Genomic DNA, 26,383 nt, shown 5'->3' on the forward strand with positions numbered 1-26,383 from the left:
GATTGGACAAGCGCTGACGCGGCTGCTCATGAGGCTGAGCCCAGGGAGCTTCAAGGGGGTCACACGTCGCCCTGGTGCACCAGGGATGATCTTGATGATGGTGCTGGTGGTGGTGGATGGCGGGTGGTGTGATGTGACTTTATATGCGGTCAGAGTGAGCAGTCATGAAAGAATTCTTGACACATTTTGAGTTGGAAAAGGTGGTTTTATCAAAGGCACAGGGACAGGACCCCTGGGCAGAAAGAGATGCACTGGGATTGTGAGGAGCTTTCAACTTGGGGGCAGGTAGAAATCAAGGCATTTTGCAAAAGGACGGTGTTTGCATGTCGAAGAGGTCTTGCGGGATCCTGGAGGTCTGGCTTTTGTCAAGCTAAGGTGGCTTTTTGCCTCTAGCAAAGCATTAACGGTAATGCTTTATGCATTATACTTCATGCGATCCTGAGTTCCTGTGCTCTGCCTGCCTCAAGGAGGTTGTGAGTTCTAAGGCAGTTTAATTTTACCTTCCTGTCTTTTGCCTTTGTTGCTTGTCAGTGATGACGATGGCGGCTAAGCTTCCTCGTTGTCCGTCACGCATCAGGTGCTCGGCGAAGGGTCTGAACCACTCAGTTCTCACTGCAACGCTAAGAGGTAGGTCCTACTCTTGTTCCCATGTTCCAGGCAGGGGGAGGAGGCACTGGGGGGTCACATAACTGGCCCTGTCTTACACAGTCACCAGATGCCCTGGGCTCCTCATTGTTAACATCTCCAAGTAGCACGTATTTCGAGGTCTGCACCACATATATAATGTGACTTCATCTTCAAAGCAACCTTGTGAGGGAGTTGAGGAGACCTCCGTTTTTTTTCTAGTTTGAAGCTACCACCCAGAAAGGTAAGTGGCATCCTCACAGTGACACTGGACATGAGGCAGAATGGTGTCCGTGGGGGTAAGTGTCAGGCGTGCCGTTTGGAAAACAGTCCAGGTGTGTAAAGGAGAGGTCGCGTGAGATGCGGCTGAAGTGAGGGCCAGAACCCTGGAGCTGGGACTTCATTCGGGATGAAAGGGGGAGCCACAGAATGCACCCGACGTGCGTTGTTGAGGTTTGTCCCTGGTGTGGAGGAGAGTTTGGAGTGGGAGAGGGGGTGATGTGATGGGGTCCCAGCAGGGGCAAGGTGCCGGCCTGGCAGGTCACAGGGTCTGACGAAGGACATGCTGTTCTGGAGAAGGCGGTGTCTTAGCAGCGTCTCCACTGTGGTGGAAGACACACAGAGGGGGGTAATTCTGAGCCACGCCTGAGGTGGTGAGGGTGGGTGGGCAGGAAACAACGGGCCGCCTCCACCTCCCGTCTGCTCCAGAGGCACTTGTGAATGGGCCTGTCCTGCAGGGAACAGCCAACAGTGAACCACGTTTCACTTTTCTTGCAAAGAGTCTGGTAGATTTCCCACTGTTTTTTCAGATAGGGCAATGGGATCTGTGAAGGGGACACACTCACAGATCCCGTTAGGACACGCGGCACCCTGTCAGGGGCGGAGAGTTGGAGGAATCTGGTGGGGTGCATGTTGGCTGTATTGGTGAGGAGGCCAGAAAGCCAGGATGGGATACTAGGCACACTAGAAACCACCTCTCTTCTTGCAGTGGAGAAAAGGGTAACAAAATGTCCACGTGTGCTCCAGCGACAAATAGTAGCTGTCATATCGGTTGTAAAATTTTGACCGTTACGTACCCCAGATTCCTCGGTGGAGTGGAATGTGTGCTCTAGAGCCAGCCAGACCTGGTTCTCTCCCACCTAGTCGCCACGTGATCTTGGGAGGTTGCTGAGATTGGCACCAGAGTCAGGTAGGTGATGTTGGAAAGGTGGGAATCGGAACACTCAATACAGCTGTCTCCCTGAGTCCCATCTTGGTTGTCTACAAAACGGAGGTGGGAAGAACATCCACTGCATTCGGCACCTGTGTAGATGAAGTCAGTTCTCTTAGAGGCAAACCCACTCCATTACTGCCAGAAATGTTAGTAGTAAAGGGGAGGTACAAAGGAGCAATGCTGGAAACGTTCTCGAGTAGGAGGAGGGGCTGTACTCCAAATTCTTGCACATCAGCTTCAGGGCTGATGTTAGATACAAGCAGCCGGCCACGAAGCTCCTGCAGAACATGACTTCCTGGAAAAAATAGCCCAGCCCCGCTTAGGAAGAGACACATTTCGGCCTTCTGCCAAGTTACTCACATTTCAGACAGTTCGTATTTGAATGCAGAATGGGTTTCAAACAAATTCCTTTCTTTTACCCCGACTACTTGCAGTGAGCTTGGGGTTGAACTCTGCACCTTTGAAGACAATAAGGCACTGAACCATAAACTATTATTTTCTGACACCAGTGTCCCCAGACTATTTTTCTAGGGTCGTGATCTCAGTTTAACATACATTGATGAGTTTTAAGTGTTTTTTCTTCTCAGAACACATTTATGGGGATGAGCAGGACATAGAACACAAGAATTCAGATTCTCGGAATTTTGAGTCACGGTGTTTGGGACAGAGTAACCAATATGGGTGTGAGCACGTGCGCGCGCGCGCACACACACACACACACACACACACACACACACACACTCCAGTCTTTACCTGAACATCTGCCTTCTCCCAGGAGGAGGAGGGGAAAGGAAGCTCCTCTGTTGCTCGGGCCCTTTTGTTGATTTATCATTTATTATTTTTTAAAATGACTAAAAATGTAATTGGCCTCGTCACTCTGTTTTGGTGTGGGCTTAACCAAGGTCCTCAACCCCTGGGGAAAAGTCCTCCAGATGCCGTGGGTTTGTGTTTTGTTTTGTTTTTTTCTGTTTTTTGTCCAGTTCTCACCTCAGGCACAAGGTTTTATTCATCGGCATGCCTTTGCAAAAGAGTGTTGTCCCTCCATCCCTCCGCAAAAGACATTTTCCTTATCAGAAATTTTAGAGATTTCCGGTTCCATTTAGTACTGAGAATGAGTAGCATTGATGATGGCAGTGACGTCGTAACGATGGACTCATGTGCTGAAAAATGTGACACATGTCAGGTTTCTTTTCTTTACCATAATCTGCCCAGTTCTGTTAGAAAGCCATTTGTGGGTTTGAGGTGAGTGAGGCTAACTGCCCCCTTCCCTTACCATGGGGCAGGGTGGGTGATGTGGACACAGTGACTTGTTTCCTGCTGGGCACGTGACTCCCAACTGGCTATGTGACCAGACCAGGAGTCTTTCTGTGACGTCATTGGGTTGGTAGTGACCAGGTCTCCTCCTTGGAGGTCAGAACCATAAGATTCATGCCGTGCCCCATCCCATGTCATGGGGAGAGACAGTCTTCCTGCAAACTTCCAACAGACAGGAATCAGTATGGAGGTTCTGAAGGAGCAGACCTTGGGTGTGAGCCCATATCAGTAGTGCTGTGTGGGGTGAGGCGGATCTGTTACCAGAAATAAAAGGAGAGAGCTTGAAAAACATGTGAGAAAGCCAGGAAACAGTTGTTACTTCCAAAGGGGAAGCGTTTTTTGCAGACTCCTGTTGTAAAACGAGGACCGGGCAGAGTAGCAAGTGGTGGATGGATCATCAGAGAAGAGACGAATGGATTTCAGCGTTATCCCAGCAGCCTGGATGTTTCAGAAAAGGAGTTGAAAGGGTGGTAAAGAACGGGCCAGTGAGAAGCCTATGGGAGGCGGAGAAATGGCCCCCAAAGATGTCTACTGTAACCCGTTGGGCCTGTGGCCACGTCCTCTGCTGTGGCCTAAGGAGCACCGAGGATGTATTAAATAAGGGCCTGGGGATGGGAAGCCCTCCTAGACTGTCTGGACAGGCGCACCATTGCCTCACGGACCCTTAAACGTGGAAGAAGGAGGCATAAGACAGGTGGAAGTGATGAGGCCAAAGGGAAAGAGGTGGTGAGAGGGACAAGACGGACTCATTGCACCTTGAAGATGCAGGAAGGGTGCGGAGTCGTGGAATGCAGGGGACCCTGCAGCCAGGACGGGCCTCAGCGGCCACCCGGCCAGCGGTGCGCTGTGCCCATAGAGTGATGGAACAGGAAAGGCCCCACCCCACAGGCCCCCAGGGGGGTGGGGCACAACCTGCCCATACTTGGTGTCAGCCACTTCTGACCTCCAGAATCCACTGAGGTCATCTAAGCCACGATTTGAGATAACTTTTTGCAGTAGCAACAGAAAATTAGTGTAGAAAAAGACCCACATGCTATCAAATCAGGACAGAGGCGGTGCCCTGCAGACTGGCTCAGTGCGCGCCAGCCGCACGGGGACCTGGCCTCCCAGAGGCTCTGCTCCTGGCCTTTCATGTAGAAGGAAAAGTGCCCGTGCCTCCCGGGGCCTGTGCTTGTTGGTTAAGATTGTTCTTTTACAGCAGTTAGCAGAGCACCTACCCGACTCCGTGCTCAGTAACTGCTCGATTGATGCAGATGAACACAGGAGAGGGAGAGACATCCCCATACATACTTTGAGATTCTCCTTCCTTTCTTAAGTAGACCAACTAGGTCACAAAGAAATGCAGCCTGAGTAGACAGTGTGGGCTAATTCCATTCTGAAGTGTTTTTACAGCATTTATGTTTTCATCTCTATTAAATTGTAGTGTACTGAAAATATGTTGAAATTTCATTAGAAGGTAATGCATGAGGCCACAACTCCTTTTTCTGGACAGAAGAGGGATGCGAGGGGGGAAACAAGGAACACACCAGTTTAAAATTCCACTCCATGTACATCCATTCTGTGACATTTGCAATAGCAGTCAGAGGCCCATGCCTTGGTTACGGTGTGGCAGCAAGTGGATAGCCAAGCCCGTTAGCCCTGGGTTGTTTCTGAATTAAAAGGTTCACCTTATAGGAGCTCATCTGTGTGCTTCCCCGCTGCACATGGCTGGATATGTGGTTTCTCCTCTGCACTGTTTTCCCCTCCCACACACCCAGTTCTTTCCCCCACTCATTTATTCTTGCCCTGTCTCTCTGGAAGGACGGGGAAGCTTGGAGTCTGGGGTTTGAGCCCCTGCTCCACCACGTACAGGGCTGCTCAGGGCTGTGTCTCTGAGCCTGGCTAGCCGCTTGACTGATGGGGTTGCTGCAGGGTGAACAGAGGATTCCGGAAATGCACTTAGCAGAGTAAATGCCCCTACTCTTCTTGTCTACACTGCCTCCACAGCAGTCCTGAGAGCCTGGTGTCTTATCCAAGCTGGTGTTTTTCAATTCCAGCGTCTCCTAGGTTAATGAAAGTTCAGGGACCCAGGTTCTTACCAGCCCGTCCTTTACGTTCTGACACCTGGGGGTACTGCCCCTTGATTTGCTGCTGTTGTGATAGAGGTGTGTGCATTGAAAATATCCATCTTCCTCCACCCTGCCCCTCCTCCCTCTCCACACGCTGAACATCCAGGACAAACCCTCAACCTCAGATCACTCAACCGGGCCAGGCTCTCGTGTGCTCCCATCAATCGTCTCCACTCGTTGGTTTCTTAACATAAAATCATTTTCTAACTCACTGTTACAATAACAATGATTATTCCTATTGAATCACAACTTGAGGTGTCTCACAGTGTTCCAGGGATCGTTTTGTCTCACCGTTACCGATGCTGTTAATAACTCATGAGGGATGCTTGTCATCCACTCCGATGAGCCCTGGGTTATCCACATACAGCAGTACAGCAGGAGCATCTGGGGGACTGATGTGGCTTCAGGGGCGCATCCTCTGATCCCATCCAGGGTGTTGGTGTCCTTGATGACACCCTTGTCAGTTTCAGTTTGACCCCTATACTGCCCCCTCCCTCCTGTCCTGTGGCCTCTGATAATTCTCAGGCATCTCAGACCTACCTGCAAGTTTTGTTTGACCTGACACCGCCTCCCTTCTGAAGGGCGGGGTCAGCCCCAAGTTCAGTGAGCTGGAGGTGAGCAGGGTGGCGGGGTGGCGGTGGGGGTGCTGTGGGTGTCATTAGAAAGAAAACCACAGGCCCCAAATAGTGTCACTTCGCTGAAGTTCCCAAACTGGGGCTTAAGGCCTAATCCAACTGCATTTCAGCCCCCCTCAGAGACGTAGTCTGAACCAGCCAGGAATGTTCCATCAGTGCCAGTGACTCTGCCATAGGGGCCTCTCCACCCCCCCCCTCCCAAAGAAAGAAGACATCTCCTGGATCCAGGGACCCCTTGTTTTCCCCCTGGACAAAAGCCTCCCTGCAACAGCCCTTCGCTGTTGCTAGTAACTTTCTTACCCAGCCCTCCTTCTAGATGGACCTTCCTTTCTGTCCAGCTCCTTGGAGCCCCTTCTGCTTGCTGCTTGGGGTGCTACCCAATTCATGAGTCCTAAAGCCAATCAGATCTTTAAAATCTGCTCAGTTGCATTTTTGTTGTCTGGTAGTCTGTGCAAGAAGGCTCAGCCGGTGTCTCTCTGAGGCTTAGGCCCCGTCAGGCATGGCCACCAAAGACCCTGAGGGACCTTTCTTGGGACGGAGGGGCTCTGAGTTTGGGACTTATCCTGAGACAAGTTTGAGTGATGTTAATGCTCCTAAGGGAGCAGGGCAGGATGGGGGCCAATAAAGGGTGTGCGGCTCCTCTGAGAGACCGTGGGGACAGTGTGGGGACAGTGTAGGAAATGCCTCAGCGTTGCCTAGTGGGGGCAGAGGACTGGGGCATGGGCGTGCAGTGAGCCCACCCTCCATGGTTGATGCTGGGGCAGAGATGCCTTGCAGGCAGCAGCCTTGGCAGGAGGGGGTGTGGGTGGGGCACCCTGTGGGCTGCTCCTGCCTCGCTTCCCGGCCTCCCTGCCACTTGGGGACCAGAAGTCCTGACCATAGTGTTGATAGTGGAATGTCTGCGCCCCCTAAGGGGAGCCCTGGAGGAGGAGTATGAGAGTGTCCTATAAAAGTTCACCACTTGGGAGAGCACGGGAGGGAAGAAGAGGGCTCTGTCTGTGAGCTGGCCGCAGCCCTCAGACCAGCCAGGAGCCTCTGTGGGAGCAGCCGGTGGGATCAAGCCCAGGGGAGCCTACCTTCTGTTCAGCCCAAGCGTTGGGGCTTCAGGCCCAGACACTGGCAAGGGCAAGACTCTCCCCTCACCGCCTCACCTCTGTCAGGAGCCGAGCATCCCCAAAGAGGCCGATGGAGGAGAGCCGGGCTCTGCATCCTCTCAGGGGCCATGGCAGCCCTTTGTGGCTTCTCCAAGTGGATTCCTAGGCCACCAGCATGGTCAGGGGGGATCCAAGACGGACGGAAGTCCAGCAGTGGCAGGACATGGTAGACCCGCACACGGGAAGAAGCCCTTTTGAGACTCAGAAATGCCTGGGCGTTTTGGGGGGTTTTGACTCGGTCACTAAGGCCACTGGAGGGGTGTCTATGCACCATCATGTGAACATGAAGGAACAACAGGGAAACCCAAACTGATGCACAGCCTGAAAGTAACACACAGGCCTCTGTTCCTCGAAATTTCTGTGGCATGAATGACCAAGGCCGAGGAATGTTCCAGAATAGAAGGTAAATAAACAGATGTGACCACAGAATACAGTTAGTGACCTTGGAATGCATTCTGTGCAGGAACAAAGTTTAATAAGGACATTTTTGGGACAGTTGATGACATTGTAATATGACCCATGGTTTAGATTACAGTGTTGTACTGGTGTTCAATTTCCTGAGGCTGGTCACTGACTTGTGAATATGTGAGAGGATGGTTTTGTCCTCAGGGTGTAGACCCTGAGCACAACCGACAAAGGGGCATGGTATGTGCAACCGACTTGGAAATGATTTAGAAATACAGTAAAACCTTGGATTGCGAGTAATTTGCTCTGCGAGTGTTCCACAAGACGAGCAAACATTTCTAATAAACTTTAACTTTAACTCTGTGTCCCGCATCTGTGCTTCTGATTGGACGCTGCATGAGGACCAGCAGGAAATAATGCTGAAAGAGGCCATGCTTCTCAATCAGAGGTGATTCTGCCCCCTGGCTGACAGTCGACAATGTCTGGGGACATTTGTGGTTGTCACCACTGTGTGTGTGCGCACACGTGCCTGCATGTGTGTGTATGTGTGCGTGTGTGTGCACGTGTGTGCACTCCTGGCATCTACTGGGTACGGGCCAAGGATGTTTCAAACATCCCTCAGTGCCCAGGTCAGATGCCCCAAACAGGCTCTTCTGGCCCCAGATGACCCCATTGCCGACTCTAGACCCCAGCTAAACATGGCATGTTCTTTGCTTCATTTAATCCTTATAGGAATCCTATTAAGAATGCGGTTCCCTTTTTATAATTGGGGAAAGTGACATTGGGGATGGTGAGCCATTTCCCAAGTAACACAGATGGTTAGTGGTGGAGCTGGGATTCAAACCTGAGTCTGTCCCTGCAGTTTGTGTTTTAGCCGATGCAGGACACTGTGCAGGGACCAGGCAGGTAAGGGGCACTCAGCAGGTGCCTGGGGAGCGAAGAAACCTCTTTATTTTGACTTGAAAGTTCTCTGGGTTCTGCTGCCAGTTTGCTTTTGCCCCAGACATTCCCTGGTGACCCCCTTGATTTGTTCAGTCCCTCGGAAATCACCCAGAACATTCACACCACTGCCCAGCACTCATCGGACACTGGCAAGTGGGGAGTGAATGACGTCTTGATGTTGGAGTCAAGGAGACCTAGATTGGGCAGCCAAGTCTTACAATCTGTACATGGGAATGAGGGGTTATATTACCAGTGCCTCTCGCCCTGAGTCTTGGGTTTGTAAAGTGTGCTGACGAGTGCCCGTCAGCCTCAGGTCCCTTTCTTAGGAGGTCCCAACCCCTTAGTGACGTTCCTGGACCCACTACACGGCAGGGCAGGGGGTCTGATTACCCACCACGGCGAGAGGACGGTGAGGCATCTGATTCAATTGCTGTTCTTGTGGATCCACTGTGACGGATGTCTGTGGTGGGCCTGTGTGCACGCTTGCCCTGGGGACTTCCTCAGCACCTCGATGGCGATCCCAGGGTACGCCTCAGCAGGGGCAATGAAGGACCCAAATGTGAGATCTATGAGCATGGTTCCTAATCACACCCCCTCCCTGCCCCTCCCCCCGGCTGCCCCAGGGGCTCCTGTTCATATCATCCCCTCAGCTGTGATTCCCTTGGGCCTACAGTTTCTGAACCAGCCTGAGCCAGAGCAGTGGGTAGGTGGGCTCTGAATGGCATCAACTTACCAGAGACCAGCTGCTTTTATTTATTTTTTTAAAGTTTACTTATTTGGGGGAAGGGGGAGAGGGAGAGAGGGAGAGCAAGATAGAGAGAGACAGAGAGAGAGAGACAGAGAGAGACAGAGACAGAGACAGAGACAGCCAGAGCGGGAGGAGCAGAGAGAGAGAATCCCAAGCAGGCTCTGAGCTGTGAGCAGAGCGCCTGATGTGGGGCTCGAACCCTGAGATGATGACCTAAGCCAAAATCAAGAGTCGCTGGCTTAATGGACTGAGCCACCCAGATGCCCCAGGAGCCCTGCTTCTCAGTGTCTCTCACCCACTTCCCTAACACTTGGGGCCATTTGTGGATGGGCTGATGGGGATGGTGGGAACAAGACAGCATTCATTAGGAGTATACAGATGGCTCATGGGGACCCCTGCTAGTTTTTCAAGTTCAGCTTTCTCACTGAGCTGGGCAGGCCCTGCTCCAGGCATGGGAGCTATTCATTTAAATGAATCCTACAAGGCCTGCCCTCCGTGAGCATGTGGTCTGTTAAAAGAGCCCCATGTATAGTAATTATATCAGTGCAGGGCCCCTGGCTCTTGTAACTGCTCTGTTCACCTGCCTGCCTTCCAGGGCTACTCTTGGCTGCTCCCGTCCCCTCTCTTGCCCTCAGCTGAATATTGCTGGCAGGTGTGGCCTCCAGGCACCTGGCCTCCAGAGCCCTTTCTGCACCCATTACCCATCCTTTTCCCTGGGGCCTCCATGCCCTGCCCTCTGGGTAGAGGCCTCTGGATGTGCTCCTCAGCCTGGCTGTGAGCTGGCTGTGGGTGGGCCCTTCTGTGCTGCAGGCCTGGCGCTGTGTGCTGAGGGGCAGAGGAGGAACTGGCGTGGTGTGCGGGGCAAGTGCAGGGTGTGGAGGGAAACCATGGGTCTGTGTGCAGCAGCCTTTCCTGCAGAAGGCACTGATCCCGGGTATCTGGGCATTGGCCTCACCCACATCAGAGGCTCAGGGGCAAGACCTTGTTGCCATGAGTCTGGGGTGCACGTGGGCAGGTTACAGTGTCAAGAGCCAAGTGTGGACCCCAAGGCTCATTGTTGGGATTTTCAGCCACTCAACATACACTCTTCCTCCTGTCTTAGGGGAGAAACCCTCCCCACCTCAGGATCTATCTGGAAACCACCAGGGCCTCGGACAAGAGGATAATGAAGATTTTCTGCAGCGACAAAAATGAAACCTGGAACTAATGTGTTTTTACCACATCCAGTGTCATCTCCCCGACCCACAATCGCGATGTCCCAGCTCATCCTGCCTCCTGCCCCCACCTGCTGCTTGGACTTGGAGGATAAATGAGCTGGGGTGTCCCTGAGAGCTGGCCTGCTGGGCACGTGGAGTCGGGGGCACTTGGGGCGGGGGGTGGCGCAGAGCCGCATTTTAATAAGTGTTTGATAGTTGCTACCTGCACAGTGACTAATTGCGTGCACCCATCCAGAGGGCAGACCCCCTGCGTGGCACTCCATTAACAAATTAGTCTTCAGTCCTGAAGGCAGGACTCCCTGCTCTTGCTGTGATTCTGGAAGCTCAGTGGGGCACAGCCTCACCTTCGGAGTGACAGCTTCCTTGTGCCACCAGCAGGCTGTGTGGAAGGTTTTACCTCTCACCCTTCCCGTGGCTGGGTGGGAAGGGCCGCCCTGGAAGGGGTGTCGACCTCTGTGCCCTCCTTATCCCCCTCATCTGCTTCAGCCCTTGCCCTCGCCCCTGCTGAAGAGCCCCTGCCACAGCCACCTCTTTGTTACCTGGAGGTCTCTGTAGTCAAACACCATTTCCTTAAATAGGGCAACTTGATTCCAACAGATTCTGTCCCTGGGGTGGAAAGGCCGGGACCCGCTAAGCCAGAGTGGCAGGTGCGTTATGTGGTGTGGGGTCAGAGGGCACCCGCCAGTGATGCTGAAATCATCCCTTTTCCTTGCTCAGTCTCCCTGGGAGACCCACCTGCTTCCCTTCCTACGTGCCGAAGCACAGGCCAGGGGAAAAATAAAACCTCTTTCTTGCCATTGCCAAGAATTCTTATTGCCAAGAAAGTCCATGCATTCATTGTAAACTGCTGTTTTTGTAGAGGACAAAAATCAGGGTTATGCCTGGACAGCAGCCTCCTATGAAAAATATACCAGGAAAGATGTGAGGGTTTGGTAAAAGGAATCACACACACAGGATCACAGGAAAGGTTTAACAACTAGATTTTGTCTGACAAAGACTGGCGACTTTCCCTCCCTCCCTCCCTCCCTCCCTCTCCACCCCAACTAGTTCCCTGTTATCTTTAAGAAACATCTCCTTTACTTCCCCATCTTGCTCATGGTTCTTGGTTGCAAACAACAGACCCCGCTCTAGCTCGTGGCTCGTTTCAATGTGGACAGAGCCCGTTGAAGGACTCTGGTGAGCTCACAGAATCCCCTGGGACAGTCCGAGTCTTGCGATCACAGTCCATGCACACAGGAGCCCACCCAGGCCTGGAGATGCCCCCTGCCCCACCTACTTTGGGCCATGCTACTGCCATGGATGGGGCCAGGACACACGTCCTGCAGCTAGGACAGATGCATGGCCCCTCAAATCCAGCGTGAGGTGAGGACCCAAGACCAGGGCTGAGGAGCAGGGCAGAGCCATGGACTGGGAAGGGGCTCAGGCAGCCACTCGTCTGTCTCATGGTCATCAGTGGAGACCTGCAGTGTGCCACAGGATGGGAGCACCGGGGGCAGGGGTAGGTGTCAGCTCGTGGGAAAGATGGGCCAAACCAGGGGAACAGAAACATCACAGTAATTTTGCTGGAAGGGAAAAAAATGGAGGTAGTGATGGGCCTTCCCCAGATGGGGTCCAGGGCGCCTCCCTGCGGTGGTTCCCGCTAAGCTCACCTGTGGCCCCTCCTGCCATCTGGCCACAGCCAAGTGTGCCAGCTCTGATATCCGCATTGCCAGGATCAAGGCCCCTGTGCCTGGCTCAAGCTCATGGCAGTCCTTGGATAAAGTTGGTAGGTACATGGGGTGGTTTGGGGTCAAGGGGAAGCATTTAGGCCATGGAATCCCCGAGGCAGCTTAACTTGGGTAAACTGACCTCTCTTACCCTTGGCTTTCTTGTCAGGAGGTAGGATTGATGAAGGTGCCTGTCCCATTGGGTTGGAGATAATGCTTTTCAGGTGTGGAGGACACAGTCTAGCTCACAGCAAGTGCTCAGTTAATGCTTGGCTGTTAGGGTGGCATCACCATGCTCATTAGCAATCAACTGATGAATCAATCGCTAAACCATAAAGCCAGACTGTTCCTTAGTGCTTAGCCGGTGCATAGGCACAGGGGGGAATAGCGTTTGGGATTTTCTTTTAAGAATCTCTGTTCTACCATATTTTCATACCTCAGTGTTCTTCCTTAACTACATTATCTACTAGTTGTTGGGTATTTATTCTAGTTGCCTTCCCCAGAATGCCGTACTTAATCCCTAGTGTGTGTGTGTGTGTGTGTGTGTGTGTGTGTGTGTGTGTGTGTGTGTGTAAATCAAGTGTCATAGACTTTAAGTATGTTGCCGAGTGTTGTAGCTTCTGTGAGGAATAGCTGGGATTTGAACCCAAATCTGGCTGACCTCCAGTTCTGTCTCATGACCAGTGCCAGGTTGCAGAGCAGCAATGAGGTGCGGGGGCTGGAGGCCTGGGCTCCGTGTCCGTCTCCTTGTGAGCCAGGGTCCTCACACACACAGCAGGTGTGTCCCGAGGAGGGCCCAGCAGCATCCATTTTTGCCGTCAGACAAAGAATGTGCCTGGTGTTTCCCCGAGAAACTTCTTGGGAAATTGTGCCTAAAGGAGACAGTTCCTTGTAAATTCAGCTGCCACTGAAAGCAGAGAGGACTCGGTTTTCCAGAATGGCAGAAACAGCTGCCGATCATTTTTATTTGCTTCTTGTTCATTTTGCATTTTCTTCTATCCCCATAATGCTTTCTCCCCCATGTGATTAGATTTTCATCTGACTGTCTATTTAACATACCGATGCTTCTTGCAGAAACTGACGTCCATTGTTCCTTGGAGTGGGGATTCATTAGTCTTTGCCGGAGAGGGTCTGTGGATTCGGTGCCTCCTTTGTAGGTTTGAGATTAATTCCTGCTGTGGTCATGTTCATTGGGATAATTTTATCAAGATTTTCTTTCTGTTGCTTTTATTTCTTGCTTTCTTGGTTACTTTATTAAATTCTGAAATATCTTATTAAAACCACTTCTTTTCTCATGACAAAAGTATAACATTTTTTTAATTTTTTTTTAACGTTTATTTATTTTTGAGACAGAGAGAGACAGAGCATAAACGGGGGAGGGGCAGAGAAGAGAGGGAGACACAGAATCGGAAGCAGGCTCCAGGCTCTGAGCCATAAGCCCAGAGCCCAACGCGGGGCTCGAACTCACGGACCGCAAGATCGTGACCTGAGGTGAAGTCGGACGTTTAACCGACTGCACCACCCAGGTGCCCCACAAAAGTATAACTTTTAAACTTGACTTGAAAAAGTTTGCAAACCAGGTGCTTCCTGCCCCTCTCCCCCGTGCCCGGGGGGTGGGACAGGGCCTGCCGGGCACATGGGTCAGGGAAGGCTCTTACCTGTTCACTCTAAACGTTTGTGCATGGTTTTCAGTATTAATACTCATCACAGACTATTTCACTGAATTGCTTTAAGCAGTGAAAAAAGACTTCTGGACGTGGTAATGTTAATTTTTAAATTGTCTTATAAATTTATGTTAAAAGCAGTCAGCAGATATAGAAATGTAACAAGTCTTTTGTGAAATACACTTTGAGGACTCCACCTTTAAAAAAATGACAGATGGCAATCCCTCCAGTGAGAATTATGTGGCTATCAAAGTTGCACAGAATTCAGGAATATGCTTTAATGGAGATTTTTAAGGCCACTTGGCCTAACTGCAGTTTACAGCCCAAGTGACAATCTGTCTGGGTTCTGTTGGAGTATCTAAAGGTGCAGAGATAGATAAGCTGTACTCACACTGTGGAGCGAGACTTAATGCCAGCAAATGACTTCCATGTCGGCCATCACCGGAAACCATCTGGAAGGACAATTTATGAAAACCCGGCCTTTTGTGACTTACATGGTTCCTGGTCTTTTGAAAAAGGACTGTCAGGGCAGGACTCATTTGGTGCCCACCATGAGTTAGTTTCTCACCTGGACAGGTGTCTGCCTCTTGCAGGTGGGCAGGTAAGTTGGCTTGCTGGCCTTGGGAGGCAGGACACCTATGGGTGGAAGCCAATGGGTGTGGAGAGCGATGCCTGGTGGTGGAGGAACCTTCCTGTGTTCACAGGCCTCCCCAGCCCCCTTATCCAGGGCTCTGTGCCTCTCCTGGTCCCAAATAGGAGTGCTTTCTTGAAGCTACAATAGCCAGAACACCCCACATCCTCTGCCTCGTCCCCACCCCTGGATCCCCCACTCATATGTCACATGTGTTTCTTAGACACGGATCTAAAATTAATGCTCTCGAGCTCAGTTCCTCCGGGGAAAAGTGGGATAATCAGCAAATGTCAAAATTTTTTCTCCAAACTTCTAAATGAATGGAAAATAAAACAACGTAATTCCCCCTCCCTGAGGAATTACCTGGCCACTGTTTTGCGAGATTTGACAAGGCTATCTTCTGTTCCCCTGAGTGAATCCAGTTGGGAATATTTTATGCTGCAGGTCTCTGAGCTCTGAGGAGAGACACTGCCCCTTTGGAAAGAGGAGGTCCTGAGAGCAAGGGTTCTAGGGCGGTGTCCTCGTGTTCCGGGTGGCTTTCTGAGCCATAAAGTCTGGGAGGCACCTGGCCACACACCCAGAAACGGGCTCCTTCTGTGGGTGGTGTCGGTTAACCTCCAGAATCTAGTGTAACTGGAAATCTTTATTGGAGTTACCCAAGCCATTACCCGATCACTGTATTAGCTCTGCCCTCGAGCACTCTTGACTGCCTTTCATGGGGTTGGAGTGCTTCGTCAGTTGGAACTCAAGCCTCCCGATCTTAATTAGAGATGTGCCAAAGTACCTGAATTTAATGGAGAAGGTTGGAAGACAGATCTCTCTCCACCCCTCTTGCATTGAATGACTTCATTACTGAGTACCGTCCACAGCCATGCAGAAATTAAATATGCTCTGCAGAGAAGCACAGAGTTTGACGTGCAACCGCTTCTGTGTGGCACGTTCTGTGTGCAGCTCTGCGCTCTTTGCAAAACGGGGAGAACCAAGATGTCAGTCAGTCCCCCGGCCATGCTCTGCCCAGCAGCCTGGCCTCGGACACCAGCGAGGGGCTGATGCCCCTGATACCCTGTGGTGCGGTGAATGCATTATTCATGTACTCATTCCCATCCACAGATAATTCAATATTCTGCTCTCAACAATCTTTTCCAGTGTTAGCTGTATTCGTCCTCTCGTTTTGTAAAGAAGTCTGCTAAGTAATTGTTAAATATCTCTCCTGCTCCCTGAATAAATTGGAGATACAGAAAAATAATAGGGGTATGATTGCACCATGTTCATTGGGTCATGTGTGCCCTGAGTCGGTGGTGCGGTCACGGCAGATGGAAGTGTGGCCTTGTAGGGACTGCAGAGAAGGGCCCAAGTCACAGCTCTTTCTCCCCCTGGAAGATTTCCTCCGACATCTGCCCTTCTTAACTCAAACACGGCACCCTGCCCTGGCGACACCAGCTCTTACCAGCGGTGGCTTCTTTTCCACCAAAAACCAGGTGGTGGTCCTGGTCAATTCATGTGGAAACTCTGCCAGCCTCATTCTCTTATTTAAGCTGAACATTTCCATCAGAGGCAGGAACAGTGTAACTATTACACCCGTCTGCTTTGCAAAGCCAATTCACAGGTTCAGATTTCCCCAGTTTAAGCAAGGGCTTGTGAGCACAGTAAATACAGCTGGAGGGAACTGTTTGTCTGACACTTGCTTGGAAGGAATAAATAGCACTGGGTTCCACCAAGAAAGGTAAAGAGCTCCCAGGCTTCCACAGAGGAGAGAGGAGCCAGGAAAACGGTGACTCTTTCCTGGAAAATTCACTGGAAAAGAAGGAGTCACTTTCGCTATGACGCTGAAAGAAAACATTCAGAGAGAGCGGCCGATGCTGGGGTGCTGGGCTTGACCGCTGTTCCTCCAGAAGCCAGGTGCAGGCTGAACTTGAGGGCTGGGCAGGCGTCTGAGCACGGTGCTCCTAGCGGGCAAGAAGCTGGTGCTTCCGGAGCTCAGAGTCGCTGGTCTGGGTGTGTGGGTGGGGTGGTTGGCTTCAGGCATTTATCCAGGCTGAGTGTTTTGTCAGAGACAGATTAAGCACATCCTTGGCGGCATGTCTTATGAAGAGCAATGGAGGTGCTTGGGTGTCGTGGACCGTGTGTTGAGGAACACAGAGGCCCCGCTCAGACAGGCTGGGGTCTTGTCTGCCTCTGTTTCTCACTAGGAGTGACTTGGGTGTCTCAGTACATTCAGTGTGCTCTAACCAAATGCAACAGGATGAGTTACAGATAAGAAGCAGACACTTTGAAAGGTTGTGTAATTTGTGAGGTCCGAGATCGTGGCACCAGCATGTTTGGTGTTTGATGAGCACCTGCTTCCTGGTTCCTAGATGGCTGTCTTCTTGCTGTGTCTCACGTGGTGGAGGGTGTCAGACACCTTTCTGGGGTCTCTTGTATGATGGCACTGGGCCCATTCATGAGGGCCCCATCCCCCTGACCTAACCACCTCCTGGAGTCCCCACATCCTAACACAGTCACCTTACGCATGAGCATTTCTGTGTATGCATTTGTGGGAGTCATTTGGGGGGACACAAACATTCAGCCCGCAGCACCTGGGAAAGTTACTGACTCCCTGTCTCTGTTTCTCATCTGTGAATGAAGTGACGATACAGTCTAACTCTTGGACTTGCTGTGAGAGCCGGGAATGTAACACATGTAAGCTGTGCAGTGAGTGCATGGCACACAGTCAGAAATGCCAAGCTTTATTTTTCATAGCTCATGGACTGAAATATGGAATTGCAATTTTGACAGAAGAGGAAAAAAAACATTAATGTATTAAGAAGCTTACCATGTTGGGGTCCTGGGTGGCTCAGGTGTTTAAGCGTCCGATTTCAGCACAGGTCATGATCTCGCAGTCTGTGGGTTCGAGCCCTGCGTTGGGCTCTGTGTGACGGCTGAGCCTGGAGCCTGCTTGGATTCTGTCTCCCTCTCTCTCTGCCCCTCCCCTGCTCTCATTCTGTCTCTTTCTCTCTCTCTCAAAAAATGAATAAATGTTAAAAATAAAAAAAAAGAACCTTACCATTGATGATAGACACTAAAAATGAATGTTCATTATACCTCCAATGAGGAGGCACACCTGTGGAAAATTACCACTTAGTGCATCCAGATCTCGCGAGGCCCCCAACTATTTAGGAATAGTCCATTTACGTAAAGTGGGGTCCTCTTCATGCATGGGTGCTTGCCCTAGGGAGACAGAAAGGCTGAGAAATTATTAATCTACCCCAACCCAACTTCATTCGTGGGCAGAGTCCAGAGGGTGAAGAGTGAGTGAATGTTGTAGACGTTTGCAGTCTTGGTGATCTGCTCATAAACACAGTGGTTTATTAGAATCTAGGATGCTGGATTTGATAACAGCTGCGGTAGGGAGCCTCCTCTCAGAGACGTTCCAGAATGCCCCTTGGGGCTGGTAATGATGTGCAGAACCAGTCTGTCCTCCTGGAAGGAAAAGGCTGGTGCACAGTGAAGTTTGGAAACAAAAACAAACTCAAACACACCTTCCTCAAGACCCGAGATTCTAGCCGCGTGCGATGCAAGGCATCGCAGAGGCCCAGTCAGTCTTGGGGGAAACTCATCCAATGCTCACTTCTGCTTGGTGGCAGGGACTCTGCAGAGATTCACTGATATCCTACTCCAATTGCAAAGCCGTGGCTCGTGGCCCACGATCACAGGGCTGCTGGGTTCACATAGCTTCAAGGCAGTCCCAAAGGGTGGAGAATTCCAGAATGTGGGAGAATTGGTGACGGAGGTGGGTGAATATGTGAGTGACTGACATTTACCATTGAAGAGATCTGACATATGCTCGAAGTTGGCTTTGGAAGGGGCCGGAGATCAAAGTATTGCTTGCCCGTTTCCTGGTGATTTTATTTGTCACAGAAGAAAGGAAATACAGTCATCACTTGGGAATTGTGAATGAGGTTGGGGCTCTCTGTTTAGGAATGGGAGCACACTGAGGGACAGGATGTTGGGAGGAAAGTGGCTCTATTTCTCCCAACACAGTGCCTTTCCTCAAGCCAAGGAGTCTCCTCTGGTTTTCTGAATAGATAAGAATGGTTTGTAATTCACATATTGTCAAGGGCTTCTGGAATGCTTGAGGAGGCTTGGAAAAGGATTTCAGTTGGCATAGCATGGCTTTGCCCAAATTGCAAATGCCATATTCCTTAGCCAGTTCCTTTCTTTATACAGAGGTTAACTTCCCAACTGGCAGGTAGGGATTATCACAGTCCGAATGTAGGTGGTTTCTGTATAATATTTGCCTCTGGGTGCCCCTGTGAAAACAGCCATAAATAGGGTGTTCTAGAGAGAGAGAAGTCATCAGCTGGGAAAGCTAAGGGCTGGAGGTGACCTCAAAACCTAGGGAGATATGCTTTGCTGTGGGCTGAGGCAGCTGGGAACCTGCGAGGAGTTTCCAAGAAGTTAATTCTACAGAGGTCTTCAGTTATCTACACTGTTATTTCTCTAACTTCCACCGGAAGAAATGTTTTCTGGCTAAAAAGTCACCAGCATTTGCAAGTAACCACTGTTTTTTTCCCAGCCCTTCCTGAACGTGTGGCCCCCACACACCCTGGAAGGTAAAGAGGACAGGTTTTGTGGCCCTGGGAAGATCAAGAAGGAAGGCATGATGTGGCTGTCTGGTTGAACCAGAACTCAAACCTGCCTCTCCTATCTGTTGAATGCCTGAAACCTTCTTCCTCTCGTGTATAATTGATTTCTGTTTTCCACGTGCTATGGAAATACTACACTGTGTCTTCCATCGTCCTTGTTGGCGAATCTTCCAACGTCCGAATTTAGGAAAAAAAGGTAAATTGAGAGAGATGTTCCACTTAACGGAAAGATTTTCTCCCTTTCTCAAAAGAATTTGTGCTTTCTTTACATTGAAAAAAATGTTGCATATTGTCCTTCGATTTGCAAAAAACGTGGCATAGCTTTTCAGAGCACGTCCGTTTGGTAGAGTGAGACACAAGAGAACAGAACTCATGCCTCTCAGGGAATTCCTGAATGTGCCCTCAGCCTTTTAACCACTCCAGGGCGCCTGTGTGGGTTTATGGTTACGGGTGTGTGGTTGGCGGCCTGTGCCCCCGAAGCAGGTGCAGGCACACACCCTCCCAGACGACATGCCCGCATGCATCCCCAGTTGCCTCACTGGTGAACTCTAATGTGGTCTCTCAGCTCTCGTCCTGGGTTTCAGCATCTCTCTGAGAAAACCAGACAGACGGGGTGCTCCTGGCAGTCTGGGCATAAATGAGCTCTCCACGTTTAGCTGAAGGGATCTCTTGCTGCCCAACACCCGTTACTTCCTGCCAGTCTCTCTACAAACATGCCCTGGTGTACCTCCGTACACACACATGCACACACAGGCTTGCTTCAGGTAAACAAACAAACACCAAGCCTTCCTCCTAATTGCCTGAGCAAATCCGAGAGCCTTATGGTGAATCGTTGTGTCAATAATCATCCCTGCCACATCAATATTCATCCTCTCGCTTCTCTCTGGATGGTTTCCATAACCGAGAGTCTACCTTTGTTAAATCTGGAGTAGTCGTTTCCGGCTGGCGGAGATTTTGCCCCTTCCCTGAAGACACCTGTCGATGTTTGGAGACATTTTTGCTTGTCTCAACGTTGGGGGCTCGCTACCAGCAATGTAGTAGGGAGACGCGAAGGATGCTGCTTAACATGCTATGGTGCACAGAATGGCCCCACAGCAGAGAGCTGTCCAGCCCAAATGTCAGGAGTGCCAGGGAAGAGGAATCCTGGGTCATAGGGGGGAACGCAGCATAAACGTGAGATAACAGTTCGTCCTAATGAGGGACCCTGGCCCAGAATTTGTGGCTCGCTAGCACTGGGAACTTTCTTTGGAAAACTGGAAGAGGGGAAACCCATCACACGCACAGTGATACACAGGCATTTTAGAAACAGCAATGGCAGTGGCAGGCACGGAAACTTCCCCTTTTAATTAAAGAGTACAGCCGATGAGCATGGCACCACGATTTCTCAGTTACAGTCCCCTCCAAGTGGCTCATTCCCTGCGCAGTCAGACCGACAGAGGGCACCCCTCTGATGGCGTCCTGACCGTGGGTGAGGGACAGGCAAGTTGGTCTTTCTGAAACACTTTCCCTTCTGTTATAAAGAGGTTGTGTTGTTGAAAAGAGACCCTTGCTGTTTGTGGTGCTATTAATAATTCTCCCCCGGTGACATCACCCATGTGGCCAGAGAAACGGAGTTTCTGACTGCATCACCACAGAGCTCCTGCTGGATTGGGAGGAGGGATGGAGATGGTGAGGTGGGGAGGCTGGAAGTGTCTGCCTGGGCAGTGAAGAGGGGACTGGTTTCATTGCTCATCAGGAAGCGTTGGAACAGGAGAGAGACTGAGCATCTCCGGAAGCCGAAGCCGCCTTTGGCTTGCAAAAGTGTGACATACAATTCTCCATGGAACAGGCAAGCTATATTTAGCTTGGTTTTGGAAAGGGTAGGAAAAGGATATATTTAAATAAAAGTTTGTACAGCTTGTATACCAAAACCCATCACCATCCAGGTACACATATCTCTACAAGCTGAGGGAAGGAAACCTTCATCCAATGGCTCCCTTAAATGGTGGCATCTGTTTCTGTTTGGATCTCGGAAACCCTGAACACAGCTGTTTTCGTTAACACAGATTTTAATGGGAGATATTTGTCCCCACCACTCAGTCGTTTCCACTTGCCTGAGACCGCCATTTAAAACAACAAGTATAATAGCATCTTTGAGCTTTGTAGTTAATAATTAATTAGGAGGTTTAAGAGCAAACTCTTTGGGGGTTACTGTACAATAGCATGTTTACAGAATTAGGTCTGGGCTTTTTGGTCTGGCTAAGTGTTTCCATCAATTCTCTGTCTATTAAATGTAATTACGTATGATGCTTCCTCAACATTATGATGTCGCATTTAAAAAGCAAGCTGGGAAAAAGTCCATAATTTTAAGTGCGGGATGAGGGTAACTATGGAAATTCAAATACAGGCACCTGTGACTGGGTGGTGGGGGAGTCACGGCCAAGAATCGAACAGCAGAGTTTCAATCACGGAGGCCATTCGGTACACCTTTGTCCCTGTTGGTCTCACCTTCCTGCTTCTGCTAGGATGCTTCTTTGGGGAACAGCAGCACAGGTTAGATGTGTGCTGCAGAAGGACAAGAATGAACAGAAAGAAGGAAAGTTCTCGCTCACGTCCTTGGCATGTATTTTCGCACTTACTGTTTTTTAATGAGAGGTATTCATCGATTAAACGCGCGTTTTTGATATTGGCCCTTTAAATGCATGTGCTTCCAGAATAACCTTCATTTTCTCAGTCTGGAAACAGCACTTTTAGACACTTTGGAAGCAGGCTCTGTAGTCCATTCTTTTTCAGAGCGTAGCTCTTGAACAGGTAGCGTTTGCTGGGAGGGTTTTAACGTGTTGCTGTGCAGGTACTCAGGCTTCAGGACGAGGAAGCCCAAAGAGCTCCTCCCCCTCCTGTTCATTAACAGATTCTGTGGCAGTGCCCCAGCACGTTGGATCCCACCTGATTAATCACCTCTGTAAAAAATGGACGGAACGGTGTCGTATCTCGAGATTGTATGCAATAACTAAAAAATAGTGCTTCTTGGAGAGGAATGCCAGGGTCTTGTCCTGTGGCTGACCCCCTTCTCCAAGCCTGGGGTGTGCATGGGAGCAGTTAGTTCACATCTCACTAGAACAGAGACTTAAGAAGCTTGCAGTGGTGGGGATCCCCAGTGGTTGGCAAAATAAAGCCTAGACCAGAGTTACGTCTGAACACTCCCATGCTCCTGGCAGATGTACGAGGCACAGGAAGTCACTTGCTGGGAGAGCCCGCCAAGATGGCCCTCTTCTCCTTGTGTCAAGGCACCTTTGGCCCAGCGATGCCCTCCATTTTCAGACGGAGGGGGAACGCCCTGCAGGTAGCTCCTGGACTTGGGGACACCAGACATGCTTCTTTTGGACGCACCCTGACTCGGCTGTGCTGCCAGAACTCATCTTGGAAATACAGCCCTTCCGCAGGCCTTCTCTGAAGAATGCAACTCTTCCCTGTGATTTCTCTTCAGCGGTTGTATTTTTGGAGCATGTTTCTTGATGGGAGATGTGCTGGGATCCGTAAGGAAGGATGTTGATGTTCTGGTGTCGCTCCTGGTCATTGGAGTGGCTGGCAGGGACACACATCAGTAGATACAGTTGGGCTTACCATGATGTCCCCCGCCTCCGTGCTGCCTGGTTTCCCTCTTGCCGAGAGAAGGGACGGTCTCTCTTCCTTCTCCAGACTTCTCAAGCTCTCCCTGGTGACTGCTGAGGGGGCAGATCCCTTTGTGGGGGGGGATTCTAAGAGGGGAAAATAGACTATTTCTTTTGCTGCGTTCATATAGTATTGGGGACATTAGAAAAAAGGTGGCAAAGAAAAAATTATTTTCAAGGCTTGGGGGGTGCTACTGCAGTGTAGTGGTGTTACCTTCTTTTTGTTTCTTTCCTCCAGGGCATAGTTAAAATTCTGAATTAGAATTTTTGTGGCATGTTCTCACTGTGCATCTTGATGATCAGATTTCCACTACGAGATGATATTTATCCCATATGCCTCACTTTAAGAACTGCCTTTTTTGAATCATTCCTCACAAGATGGAAGTGACTTTGTTTCCGGTTTTCAAATGCCTTTCATCTCATGCATCTCTCTCCCTATTTTGAATAACACAGTTTTGACTCAAGAAGACACTTCCGGCTGAAAGAGCCTCATTCAGTCCCAGCTTGGGTGCTTATGGAGGGAGCACATATCAAGATTGATAGCGGAGGTTTTTTTTTTTTTTTCCCCCAAAGCAATAAAGACGCGTTAGCACAGATTTGGCAATTATTGCATGAGGTGGGACCTCGCATCTCCAAGCCTTGTGTGTTATTGGACACAGGTCTGTCAAGAACCACTTTAAAAAGCAGCACAGGAGCAGTTACTCTGGAGCTCATGTGATTTACACGTATCAGAAAAGGAAAAAAGAAAAGCAAACCATCCTTGTGTCACCCAAATACGCACTTGGACTAGGCAGCAATTTCCAGAAACACATTCATGTCTGGAATCAAAAGGTGCTTAATTGCAAACATCTGAGATGAAAGGAACAGTGAGGTACTTGGAAAAGTATGCTAGATGATTCAGATGGGCGCCCTGGAGATGGTAGAGACACTGATGGGAGAGCCAAGCACGGGGTCTGAATGAAGTCATCTCATCAGACGCGAGATGGAGAAATTAATGTTTCCACGTTGATACTTTCTACGGGATAAAAATGTGTATACGTGCCTAAGTTAATAACCTGAATATTATTAATAGATATTGGACGTCTTCATCTTTTTCAAGGAGCTTTATTTATTTATTTTTTCATTCAGTTTGGTCAGAATCTACTTTGGGATTACCTCTTCCTGGAAAAACAGCACCATGTCTCTGGGCACATGTATTGTTGATTTTTCTTTCAGACCTTGGGGCAAGGCTTGAGGTTGGGAAGTATTGGGGGAGGTGGAGAGAACTGCCCGTCATTCACACCTGTGCATGGTACATCCACAGGTCACGTACACAGTTCTGGTTAAGTCGGCAAACTTGGAGTGTGCTTATAACATTAATTTTCAGTGTTTCAGAAACATCGGAATGGTCGGTGGAGTTTATTAAAAATATAGATTCTGGGGGCCGCCTGGGTGGCTCAGTCAGTTAAGGGCCCCACTCTTGATTTCAGCTCCGGTCATGATCCTGGAGTTGTGGGATCCAGCCCCGTGTTGGGTTCTGTGCTGAGAGCAGAGCCTGCTTTGGATTCTCTCTCTCCCTCTCTCTGCCCCTCCCCAGCTCATGTTCTTTCTGTCTCTCAAAAGAAAAATTTAAAAAAAAAAGAATGGAAAGAAACACAGATTTGTGGGCATCATCTCCCAGAGGGCTGGACTAGGGCCAGGAATCTGAACTGGGGACATTTGGACATCGCCATCACACTGAGGCCTGGAGAGTTTTCCAGGGGTGCGATTCGATCCAGCATCAAGGGGAGGTGTGGGTGATGGGGCTCCACGAGGAAGGTAGAGCAAAGGGGCTGGGTCTCTACGTGCGTGTGAGGAATCAGCTGTACCCAGGCAGGTCCAGTCTCCACCCTCAGCCTCAAGGATATCATTTCAAGGCCCCTGGAAGGTTCTAGCCAGCAGGAGCATCCTCGTTTGATGGGGACTTTGGCCACTCGCCAGTCCAGCGGTGTGATTTATGACGGGGTCTTTAGGACCCATCATATCAGTTCTGATCTGGGGTAGGAGACTAAAGGTCAGCCAAGTGGGCAGGACGCGGTCAAGCCCCAGTTAAGATTCTGGAAAACAAAGGCTTGGGTGAGCTTCCCGGATGAGCCACACTCTGCAGTGCTGTCGCGCACGGAAGCCCGGAGGAAGTAATACCGTCCAGGACTCCACGGGGGTGGCTGGAGGTTTTTGGCACTGGAAATTCATACGTGGACCCTCCCAGACTTTGCCTCTGTCCTGTGGTTGGCTCTTACTTGTATCCTTGTACTCATGATAAACCTGTTCGTAAATACAGTGTTTCCTGCATTCTGAGAGGTGTTCTAGTGAATTATCAAACCTGAGGGAATCTTGGGGACCCCAGGATTTGCAACCAGGGGGTCAGACGTGATGGTGGCCGTGGTGACCCCGAGTGTGTGGCTGGCATCTGAAGTCTTGGGCCTACTTGGCAGTCTGGAGGGCTGTGCCCTCTCCTGGAGCATGGCCAAACCTTCTGCAATGTGCTTCAGCCTGGACAAGCCTGAGAAACACAAGGTGGAGAGAAAGAAACAAGTTCCATACAATGATATACAGTGTGACAACATTGATGCCAATTTTAGAAAGAATAAAGCAATGCCTTTGTGCCTAGGTGGCTCAGTCGGTTAAGCGTCCGACTTCAGCTCAGGTCATGATCTCACGGTCCGTGAGTTCAGGCCCCGCATCGGGCTCTGTGCTGACCCCTCAGAGCCTGGAGCCTGTTTCGGATTCTGTGTCTCCCTCTCTCTCTGACCCTCCCCCATTCATGCTCTGTCTATCTGTCTGAAAAAGAAATAACTGTTAAAAAAAAAATAAAAAAAATAAATAAAGCGATGCCATAGGTTGTTTACTAACATATATGCACACGCACATATAACCCATATTTTCATGCGTGTGAAGTGCATAGGTAAATGTATATGGTTTATGTATAAATATGTATACTTACTCATTTCTATGAATATGCAAAGCATTATAGTTTGGAACTGGTCAGATACACACCAGTTTCTTAACCAACCTGCTTCCAGGGTCAGGATGAGAAAGCCAAAATGACAAACTTAGAACATTTGTTAATTACCGATGATGATTTTGGGACGTTCATATTATTATTCAGTATGTTTCCCTGTATTTGAAATTAATGCACACAAATCTGGATTGGAGGCAAGGGAGTCAGTGGGGCTTCGAGGGTGCTGGGAAGAGACCTAGGGGGCTGAGTGGTCACAGCTCCAGCGGCAGGACCACCCGGAGAGCAGCATGGGCTGTCGAGCAAGGACATGCAGATGGTTTGTGTGGCTTCTCCCGTGATGGCTGTTCCACAGACGACCACACCAGGAGGGATTCTGCAGCCTGAGTGCCTGGAGGTTCAGGAGCTGCCCATCGCTGGACTCCCCTCCCCCCCCACCCCGTCCACCCGGATGCCTGGGTGATGGTCACCAAGGAGGGAACAGCTGGGGGCTCTTGGTTCAGCTTCAGCACAGTGTCTGGGAGCAGCCCTAAGAGAGCGGCCATTGGGCTTTCCTGCCTTCGCTCGCTGCCCCCTTGCAACTGAGGGCACATGTGGGTGTGCAGACTTGCCCGCCCTCAGCTCAGGGCATCCACGAAGCCCTCTACGTGGCGCGGGCCAGCCCCGGCCGCCACAATGCCAGCTTGGCCTCCTCGGTGGCTATTGTTTCTTGCCTGTGCCTAATTATGCTCATCGGTGGCACAAGTCAATAAAAACCCCACCTGGCCCTC

The sequence above is a fragment of the Panthera onca genome, chromosome Y, assembly GCF_046562875.1.
Source record: "Panthera onca isolate mPanOnc1 chromosome Y, mPanOnc1 haplotype 2, whole genome shotgun sequence".
Taxonomy (NCBI): domain Eukaryota; kingdom Metazoa; phylum Chordata; class Mammalia; order Carnivora; family Felidae; genus Panthera; species Panthera onca.